This window comes from Heptranchias perlo, chromosome 20 (assembly GCF_035084215.1).
Source record: "Heptranchias perlo isolate sHepPer1 chromosome 20, sHepPer1.hap1, whole genome shotgun sequence".
Lineage (NCBI taxonomy): Eukaryota > Metazoa > Chordata > Chondrichthyes > Hexanchiformes > Hexanchidae > Heptranchias > Heptranchias perlo.
The window spans coordinates 28,118,609-28,127,379 of NC_090344.1; the positions used below are offsets into that span (position 1 = coordinate 28,118,609).

The 8,771-nt window shown below is 46.6% G+C and overlaps 2 non-coding genes across 2 annotated transcripts; one reads left to right on the forward strand and one right to left on the reverse strand.

Moving 5' to 3' along the window:
* Positions 1-3,098: 3,098 nt before the first annotated feature.
* Positions 3,099-3,171, reverse strand: trnak-cuu (transfer RNA lysine (anticodon CUU)). Its single transcript has one exon. It is a non-coding gene; the product is annotated as a tRNA-Lys (tRNA).
* A 5,259-nt stretch (positions 3,172-8,430) lies between these two features.
* On the forward strand, positions 8,431-8,504 carry trnai-aau (transfer RNA isoleucine (anticodon AAU)). The gene has a single exon. It is a non-coding gene; the product is annotated as a tRNA-Ile (tRNA).
* Positions 8,505-8,771: the final 267 nt, after the last annotated feature.

Here is an 8,771-nt window from a genome sequence, read left to right on the forward strand (position 1 = left end):
CCATCTTCCTTTTTGCGAAGTATGACACCAGCCACTGGAGATTTTTCCACCTGATTCCCATTGACTTCAATTTTACTGGAGCTCCTTGGTGCCACACTCGGTCAAATGCTGCCTTGAAATGAAGGGCAGTCACTCTCACCTCACCTCTGGAATTCAGCTCTTTTGTCCATGTTTGGACCAAGGCTGTAATGAGGTCTGCAGCCGAGTGGTGCTGGCGGACCCCAAACAGAGCATCGGTGAGCAGGTTATTGGTGAGTAAGTGCCGCTTGATAGCACTGTCGACGACACCTTCCATCACTTTGCTGATGATTGATAGTAGACTGATGGGGCGGTAATTGGCCGGATTGGATTTGTCCTGCTTTTTGTGGACAGCGCATACCTGGGCAATTTTCCTCGTTGTCGGGTAGATGCCAGTGTTGTAGCTGTACTGGAACAGTTTGGCGAGAGGCGCAGCTCGTTCTGGAGCACAAGTCTTCAACACAACAGCCGGGATGTTGTCGGGGCCCATAGCCTTTGCTGCATCCAGTGCACTCAGCCGTTTCTTGATATCACGTGGAGTGATTCGAATTGGCTGAAGACTGGCTTCTGTGATGGTGGAGATATCGGGAGGAGGCTGAGATGGATCATCCACTCGGCACTTCTTCCTGAAGATGGTTGCAAACGCTTCAGCCTTGTCTTTTGCACTTACGTGCTGGATTCTGCCATCATTGAGGATGGGGATGTTTACACAGCCTCCTCCTCCCGACAGGGCTGATGGCCGGCGCGGACACGATGGGCCGAATGGCCTCTATCCGTGCTGTATAACTCTATGACTCTATGACTCCCGTTAGTTGTTTAATTGTCCACCACCATTCACGACTGGATGTGGCAGGACTGCAGAGCTTTAATGTGATCCGTTGGTTGTGGATTCGCTTAGCTCTGTCTATGGCATGTTGCTTCCGCTGTTTAGCATGCATGTAGTCCTGAATTGTAGCTTCACTAGGTTGGAACCTAATTTTTAGGTACGCCTGGTGCTGTTCCTGGCATGCTCTTATGCACTCCACATTGAACCAGGGTTGATCCCCTGGCTTGTTTATTAATGGTAGAGTGAGGAATATGCTGGGCCAAGATACTACAGATTATGCTGGAATACGATTCTGCTGCTGTTGATCGCCCGCAACATCTCATGGATGCCCAGTTTTGAGCTGCTAGACCTGTTCTGAATCTATCCCATTTAGCACGCTGATAGTGCCACACAACACGTTGGATAGTATCCTCAGTGCGAAGACGGGACTTCGTCTCCACGAGGACGGTGCGGTGGTCACTCCTACCAATACTGTCATGGACAGATGCATTTGCGACAGATAGATTGTTGACGACGAGGTCAAGTAACTTTTTCCCTCGTGTTGGTTCTCTCACCATCTGCCGCAGTTCCAGTCTGGCAGCTATGTCCTTCGGGCCTCGGCCAGCTCAGTCAGCAGTGATACGACCGAGCCACTCTTGGTGATGGACATTGAAGTCCTCCATCTAGAGTACATCCTGTGCCCTTGCTACCCTCAGTGCTTCCCCCAAGTGATGTTCGACATGGAGGAGGATTGATACATCAGCTGAGGGAGGGCGGTTGGTGGTAATCTGCAGGAGCTTTTCTTGCACTTGTTTGACCTGATGCCATGAGATTTCATGGGGTCCAGAGTCAATGTTGAGGACTCCCAGGGCCACTCCCTCCTGACTGTATATCACTGCACCGCCACCTCTGGTCGGTCTGTCCTGCCGGTGGGACAGGACATGCACAGGGATGGTGATGGAAGAATCTTGGACGTTGGCTGATAGGGATGATTCTGTAAGTATGGCTATGTCAGGCTGTTGCTTGACTAGTCAGTGGGACAGCTCTCCCAATTTTGGCACAAGTCCCCAGATGTTAGTGAGGAGGACTTTGCAGGGTCGACTGGGCTTGGTTTGCCTTTGTCGTGTCCGGTGCCTAGTGGTCGGATGCCGGGTGGTCCGTCCGGTTTTATTCTTATTATGACTTTTATTAGCGAGATTTTACAACTGAGTGGCTTGCTAGGCCTTTTCAGAGGGCAATGAAGAATCAACCACATTGCTGTGGCTCATTTATACTCACTCACAGTTCATATATAAACATCGCACTCATATATATACACCCACAGTTCATATATAAACATCGCACTCATATATAAACTCATTCGGTTTATAAAGCAACAGCGCGCTCATTCACCCACACCCAGTTTATAGTAGCAGATCGGTACCGATCGCCGATAGAGCTCTCAGATTCCAAGAGTCCGAAGTAGCAGCGACCGAACAAATTCTGGATCTAATCCTTAACACAGACCGGTCGATCCACCTGTAAAATTACATCGCACTTGGATATCAGGGAGGGTAATGGTTTCTGAGAATGTATCAGGGAGCCTAATGGCTTCTTAGTGGCGATCCATCGGGGCAAGGGGATCTCAGAGAGGGGAAGGGACTGTCAGAGGGTATCAGAGAGTGCAAGGGGATCTCAGAGCGGGGAAGGGATAGTCAGATGTCATCAGAAAGTGTCAGGGGGCTCAGAGAAGGGAAGGGACTGTCAGAGGGCATCGGAGAGTACATTAAGAACTGAGAGAGGGGAAGGACTGCCGAGTCTGAGAGAGTGTAAGGGGGCTCAGGGCAGATCTGTGTAAGGGGCACTCAGTGGGTATGAGAGAAGATAAAGAACGCTGACAAGGTTCAAAGATGATCATGGACTCTCTGAGGTCAGAGACAGAGTGTATCAGAGAAGTTAAGGAGCTCAGCGAGAATCAAAGAGGGTAAGGGGGGCTCAGGATGTATCAGAGAGGCGAATGGATCCAGAGATGTCATCTTCTAAATATTACAATTTCTAACATTCAACATTTTTGATAACACCAATAAATGAAGCCGATTGAACCGATAATCTGCCGTGTCCCATCTGGAGGGAATGAGAAGGTAGAATCTGGAGGGACTGGATATTTGGCAACGCTCAAGGTTTCATTTCACACAGCTCAGTGTTGTGTCTGTTTTTTAACTGGATTTCATGAACTCGAGAAAAGAGGTTGCAATTTGAAAATTTTATTACCCATTGCGAAAAATAGAACACAAATCGCCCAACGTGGGGCTCGAACCCACGACCCTGAGATTAAGAGTCTCATGCTCTACCGACTGAGCTAGCCGGGCTGGTTACTAAAACTCTTCCCATTCTATTATTGTAGAGAGACAGCTGTTGGCTTTGCTGCAGGGGTTCAGTTCGTTCTGCAATCTCAGGGTTTCTCCTTCTGTGCACCTGATTTTCATTCTGGAGTCAGTCTGATGCCTTTTGCACGTCATTCAGCACCACGCTGAGCTGAAAAGGAACATCGGAACAGGAGAGGGCCATTCAGCCCCTCTTCCTGCTGTGCCATTCAATTCGATCATGACGTGATCTGCAACTCAACTCTCCTTCCCCGCCTTGGACACATATCCCTTGGAACCCAAACCGAGAAATGACCTATCAATATCAGTCTTGAAAATTTGAATTGAGCCACAATCCACATCCTTTTGGCCGAGAGAGTTCCAGCTTTCGGCCGTATTTTGTTTGCTAAAGTAATTCCTGATTTCTTGCCTGATTGGTCTGTCTCCAATTTCAAGATTAAAACCCCTCATTATGGATTCCGCCAACATAGAGAGAGATGACACAAAGATAGACAGAATTATAAGCAGTGCAGATGGAAGAATGAGATTACAGAGAGATATCACTAGATTGAGTGAATGGGCAAAACTGCGGCAAATGGATTTCAACGTAAGCAAGTGTGAGGCCGTCCACTTTGGACCTCAAAAAGATAGATCAGAAAACATATTAATGGATGTCACTCCAAAAAATTAACCTTATGACATTTTGTGTGGATTCGCTTGTTTCTGAAGTCTGCCAAACTTTTAAAAGTTACCAAAATATTGCAATAGGAACCTTATGGTCAGAACAGGGATCGAACCCGCGACCTTGGCGTAATTAACACCACGCTCTCGCCAACTGAGCGAACCGACGATGCATACATCTTCGCTTTATGGGCTGACCCACGTGTTGGGTAGTTTGTGTTTATTTTTAAACCGGCTGACGGGGTTTTTGGACGAATGTTGATTACACCACATCCCTTAAACATTGTTACTTGTTTCTGTATACATTGTCGATGATGTAGATCAAAATTAACAAACAAAGAGCACTTTAATGTAACAAATTAAATTCCGATCAATATTATTTTACGAACAATGAACAGCCCATCCATAAAACACTGCCCCGCGATAAAACCTGTGGGCAGGACCCTGAGCTACTGTGAAAATGATATCACCGCAACGTGATTCGATCAGGCTGCGTTTTGACGTTGAGTCAGATGTCTGTCTGTCTATCTGTCTGTCTGTTTATCCGTCTGATTGGGTCTCTGCCTTATTCTCAGGCCAGGCTTTTTGTTTGCTGGCTGCAGGCCTCGCTCCCCGACTGACTGAACAACGACCGGGCCGTGTGTCAGAATCAATGACTGTGACTGACTGTCTGCCCATTTATGGCCACATTTCTGAGTTCCTGCCTTCGCTCTGTGTCGCAGGCCTTTCTCTGTCCATTAGGATGACAACACACCCACAAGCTTCACGACTGAACGCAGGTTTGGTCAGTCTGTCCTCGCAGGTCCTTCGGAAGCTAATGATTTTGAACTGAATTATTTTTCCTGAGTGTCTTGTGAAGTTTTGTTCAGTGATATGTTTGCGAAAGAGAAGGGAGGAAATAGTTAGTGTGCAACTCGACATTTCTCTACATCGGAATAGAAAACGTGATTGGATGGATAGAAGAGGTCTGAAAGGATGGCCGATCGGCTGTGGGTGGCACCGAATTCTGCAGTGGCTGCAGTGGTTCATTACCGGTAATGAAAATGAGGTAATATACTACCACAAGCTGCCGGTGAAAATCATTCAATTTCCCAAACTTGACCCACCGAATCAAATGAAGCTCGTGGGAAAGCTACAAGACAACGCCGGTCTATCGGGCATCGTTTGAAGCAACTGGCAGTTTAAAGTGGCATCTACAGCCATGCAAGTACTGCCATGTGCCGCTGCGATCGACGAGTGGTTGAAGCGTTAAAATCAAGATCAAATGGAGTTTTCCTTCGCAGGTTTGATTTCTGCTCGCTGAATTATTGTTTAAAGATCCGTTCAATGCTCAAATGAATGAACTGGATCTAAGTCACTTCATTTATCTCTCTCAGAGCATGAGAGATACTCGAGCGTGGCCGGCGCTTTTAATTGGGTGCCCAATGTACTCTTGCAAAATTCAAATACACAAGAAAGAATCTTGCCCAATCTGCAACTAAAATTCTGGTACTTTGCAGAACCACCCATTGATAAGCGACTTTATTTACATGAATCTCACTATCTCTCCTTGTCTCTTGTCTCCATGTTGTCCCCTGATGGACTTCTCAGGCTTCCTGGAACGGTAAAGGCTGATCTAACCTGCAACACCAGCAGGGAAAGGTAAAGAAAATAAAGACTGAGACGGTCGGAAAAGTAAAGGTGCAACCCAGCTGATAAATTCGGAGCTAATGTCTCCACATTTTTGTCTCTTCGCCCTCACAGTGAAAGAAAACAGCAATGTGAGTAAAATATGCTTATGGTAGCTTGTATACTCTGATGATGCCGAGACAGATGCCAATGTAGCTTCAGATTAACTAATTCTGAAAAGTATTATTTGAAAAAACAAGTCGTACATTGTAAACGAATTTAGTAAAGAGAGGCTAATATTGGTGACTGGAAATAGGTAGTGTACAACTTGATATTGCTGTATATAGGAATAGAAAACGAGATTGGGTGGACAGAAGCGGTTGGAAAGGATAGCCGATCGGCTGAAGACTATGGTGAAATTTTAGACCGGCTGCAGGGCTTTCTAGCAAGCGCCTCGTTGGTCTAGGGGTATGATTCTCGCTTCGGGTCTTTCTCTAATAGAATATGCGAGAGCTCCCGAATTCAAATCCCGGACGAACGCTGTTATCTCACTGCTTTTTAGTGAAAAGTCACCAATTGGATTCTCACATCTTTGCAGTTGTTCGAATTGAATTATATTTGAGCTCCAGAGGACAAAGTGCAAAAGTTTCCAAGGCGCAACACACACGGAGTAAATAAAATGTCTCAAGATGATGTGGAGATTGAAGCTGAATGTGAATTTACTCCAATTTAGGCGGTCTCATTTTTTAAAAAATCGTTCACGGGATGTGGGCGTCGCTGGTGAGGCCAGCATTTATTGCCCATCCCTAATTGCCCTCGAGAAGGTGGTGGCGAGCCGCCTTCTTGAATCGCTGCAGTCCGTGTGGTGACGGTTCTCCCACAGTGCTGTTAGGAAGGGAGTTCCAGGATTTTGACCCAGCGACAATGAAGGAACGGCGATATATTTCCAAGTCGGGATGGTGTGTGACTTGGAGGGGAACGTGCAGGTGGTGTTGTTCCCATGCGCCTGCTGCCCTTGTCCTTCTAGGTGGTAGAGGTCGCCGGTTTGGGAGGTGCTGTCGAAGAAGCCTTGGCGAGTTGCTGCAGTGTATCCCGTGGATGGTGCACACTGCAGCCACAGTGCGCCGGTGGTGAAGGGAGTGAATGTTTAGGGTGGTGGATGGGGTGCCAATCAAGCGGGCTGCTTTATCTTGGATGGTGTCGAGCTTCTTGAGTGCTGTTGGAGCTGCACTCATCCAGGCAAGTGGAGAGTATTCCATCACACTCCTGACTTGTGCCTTGTAGATGGTGGAAAGGCTTTGGGGAGTCAGGAGGTGAGTCACTCGCCGCAGAATACCCAGCCTCTGACCTGCTCTCGTAGCCACAGTATTTGTATGGCTGGTCCAGTTAAGTTTCTGGTCAATGGTGACCCCCAGGATGTTGATGGTGGGGGATTCGGCGATGGTAATGCCGTTGAATGTCAAGGGGAGGTGGTTAGACTCTCTCTTGTTGGAGATGGTCATTGCCTGGCACTTATCTGGCGCGAATGTTACTTGCCACTTATCAGCCCAAGCCTGGATGTTGTCCAGGTCTTGCTGCATGCAGGCTCGGACTGCTTCATTATCTGAGGGGTTGCGAATGGAACTGAACATTGATATTAGATGACGGGATCGAGAACCACATATCCAAGTTTGCCGATGACATAAAGATAGACAGAATTATAAGCAGTGTGGATGGAAGAATGAGATTACAGAGAGATATTACTTGATTAAGTGAATGGGCAAAACTGCGGCAAATGGATTTCAACGTAAGCAAGTTTGAGGCCGTCCACTTTGGACCTCAAAAAGATAGATCAGAAAACATATTAATGGATGTTACTTCAAAAGATTGACCTCATGACATTTCGTGTGGATTCGCTTGTTTCCAAAGTCCGCTAAACTTTTAAAAGTTACCTAAATATTGCAATAGGAACCTTATGGCCCGTACGGGGATCGAACCCGCGAACCTTGGCGTTATTAGCACCACCCTCGAACCAACTGAGCTAACCGGCTATGTATGTATTTTAGCTTTATGGGCTTACCCGCGTGTTGGGTAGTTTGTGTTTATTTTTACACCAGCTGACAGGGTTTTGCAACGAATATTGAATAAACCACATCCCTTAAACATTGTTACTTGTTTCTGTATATACTGTCGAGGATGTAGATCAAAATGAACAAACAAAGAGCACTTTAATGTCACAAATTAAATTCCGATCAATAATATTTTACTCACAATGAACAGCCCATCCATAAAACACTGCCCCGCTATAAAACCTGTGGGCAGGACCCTGAGCTCCTGCGAAAATGATATCACCGCAACGTGATTCGATCACGCTGCGTTTTGACGTTGAGTCAGATGTCTGTCTATCTATCCGTCTGATTGGGTCTCTGCCTTATTCTCAGGCCAGGCTTTTTGTTTGCTGGCTGCAGGCCTCGCTCCCGACTGACTGAACAACTACCGGGACGTGTGTCAGAATCAATGACTGTGACTGACTGTCTGCCCATTTATGGCCACATTTCTGAGTTCCTGCCTTCGCTCTGTGTCGCAGGCCTGTCTCTGTCCCTTCGGATCACAACACACCCACAAGCTTCACGACTGAACGCAGGTTTGGTCAGTCTGTCCTCGCAGGTCCTTCGGAAGCTAATGATTTTGAACTGAATTATTTTTCCTGAGTGACTTGTGAAGTTTGGTTCAGTGATATGTTTGCGAAAGAGAACGGAGGAAATAGTTAGTGTGCAACTCGACATTTCTCTACATCGGAATAGAAAACGTGATTGGATGGATAGAAGAGGTCTGAAAGGATGGCCGATCGGCTGTGGGTGGCACCGAATTCTGCAGTAACAATGTTTAAGGGATATGGTTTATTCAATATTCGTTGGAAAACCCTGTCAGCTGGTGTGAAAATAAACACAAACTACCCAACACGCGGGTAAGTCCATAAAGCTAAGACGTATACATGGCCGGTTAGCTCAGTTGGTTAGAGCGTGGTGCTAATGACGCCAAGGTCGCGGGTTCGAGCCCCGTACAGGCCATAAAGTTCCTCTTGAAATATTTTGGTAGGTTTTAAAAGTTTGGCAGACTTCAGAAACAAGCGAATCCACACAAAATGTCATGAGGTCAATTTTTTGGAGTAACATCCGTTAATATGTTTTCTGATCTATCTTTTTGAGGTCCAAAGTGGACGGCCTCACACTTGTTTACGTTGAAATCCATTTGCCGCAGTTTTGCCCATTCACTTAATCTAGTAATATCTCTCTGTAATCTCATTCTTCCATCCACACTGCTTATAATTCTGTCTA